General features: G+C 43.3%; 1 non-coding gene across 1 annotated transcript; it reads left to right on the forward strand.

Annotated features, from left to right (window-relative positions):
• Positions 1-807: 807 nt before the first annotated feature.
• trnae-cuc (transfer RNA glutamic acid (anticodon CUC)) lies at positions 808-879 on the forward strand. Its single transcript has one exon. It is a non-coding gene; the product is annotated as a tRNA-Glu (tRNA).
• Positions 880-2,011: the final 1,132 nt, after the last annotated feature.

Here is a 2,011-nt window from a genome sequence, read left to right on the forward strand (position 1 = left end):
GTGGATTTTGCACATTCTCCCCGTGTCTGCGTGGGTTTCCTCCGGGTGCTCCGGTTTCCTCCCACAGTCCAAAGATGTGCAGGTCAGGTGAATTGGCCGTGCTAAATTGCCCGTAGTGGTAGGTGCATCAGTCAGACGGGAATGGGTCTGGGTGGGAGACTCTTCGGAGGGTCGGTGTGGACTGGTTGGGCCGAAGGGCCTATTTCGAAACTGGAGTGAATCTAATGTAATTTCAGTCAGCTCACAATCGCCTTCTGAAGGGAAACTAAGAACCGGCAATTAATAGTGGCTTAGCCAGTGACACTCCGAGGTTCATCAGTGATTTTTTTTTGTTAAAAAGTGTCTGACGTCAGAGTAGAGGCCCGAGTCATTAAGTTTAAATTAGGATCATGAACTATATTTGGCTCAATACCGATGGTCCGTCGTTTAATGGTCTTAATTACAGTTGTTTGAAACACCCCGTAGCTTGACAGGCGATTTCAGAGGACATTTAAAAAATCAAGCACAGTTCTGTATGGCTGAATTCACATGATTCACGTTAGATAATGACGACAAATTTCCTGTCCCAAAGAGAATTAGTGAAATATCGTGATGACAATTATGTTTTTTTTAAGAAAGAACTTCGAATGAAGCCAAATGCAGCTTTCAAACACTGACGGACCGAAATAGATTTTAGCAAGCAAAGACATGAAAAAAATGTAATATCCAGCGCATGGAAATAAAACAATTAAAGCATGACAAATTCGATGCATTTCGATACATTGACTTCACTGTAAAAGGCATTGAGACAACGAAAGCATGCATCAGTCTCTGGTGGTCTAGTGGTTAGGATTCGGCGCTCTCACCGCCGCGGCCCGGGTTCGATTCCCGGTCAGGGAAGCAAGTTTTTGAAGAGCTATCTACAATGTAAATAGTTTTCACACAACTATTCCAGCTTCTATATATTACTGCCTATGAAAAAAAATGTTTACCAAAGATCTGGTTGGTGATCTCGTGCTACCTCAATTTTCATCACTTTTGTCCCCGGCTTCGGCTGACAGCCAGGATAAAAATTTGTAGACTGCGAAAATGTTGGATCAGTGGACGGAGATTTCAGAAGAGCTCGTGGCGAGATTGGTGGGGGATGGTGATAGTGCACTTAGCAACTTCAGGTGTATACACCTAACCTTTTGCATTGTCGAGTTCTTTGCATATATTTACTTTCATGCCCATTTCACAGTTCACAATTCACTTTATGCGAGGGGGAAAAAAGGAACATCAATTTCTACAACTTAACACTCACGAATCTGTTCCTCTTCCGAAGAAGAATTACTTCTCTCCCCATAAAGGTCACTCGTGTTTCCCCATATTTCCGGTACTTGTCGTTTTCGTTCATATTTTCCTTCCGCGACTCATGGGATCCTCCTTCGGATCCTTCGTCCCGCCTCCGGGAAACACCACACTGATTCTGTGAATTGGAGGTGCCGATGTTGGACTGGGGTGGACTAAGTTAAAAATCACACAGCACCAGGTTATAGTCCAACAGGTTTATTTGTGCTTCTGTGATTTTGAACTTGATTCAGTTAATGCAGCATGTTTTGTTGGGGTGGGGGAAAGGTGGAGAGGAGAGTCACTGAACCACACTTTCCTACAAACATTTTTTTCCCGGAATGTGACAGTCATTCATTCACAAAATCTCCATTCTCTTGCATAGGCAGACGCCGCTGGTAGGAGCGATGCCTGGCAAATATGCACCTTCTGGCCGGTATCCATATGCAGAGCACAGCTGGGGAGGGATATACTGATTCTGTCATTCGGAAATATGTCCAACATTGGGGAAAAAAATTCAGAATAAATTTCTTTCAAATGGAACAGTATGTTTAGCATTGTTTTGCCTCCACTAATTCAACCTGCACAACAACTGAAGTAGCTTTACACTGTATTTGAAATCTGTAGAAACAACTTGCAGCAGTCTGTTTGAATCAGTAACTTAAGGCGAGAGGTTAGAAAGGAAATGTTGCTAGCTAGGAGT

This window comes from Chiloscyllium punctatum, chromosome 30 (assembly GCF_047496795.1).
Source record: "Chiloscyllium punctatum isolate Juve2018m chromosome 30, sChiPun1.3, whole genome shotgun sequence".
Lineage (NCBI taxonomy): Eukaryota > Metazoa > Chordata > Chondrichthyes > Orectolobiformes > Hemiscylliidae > Chiloscyllium > Chiloscyllium punctatum.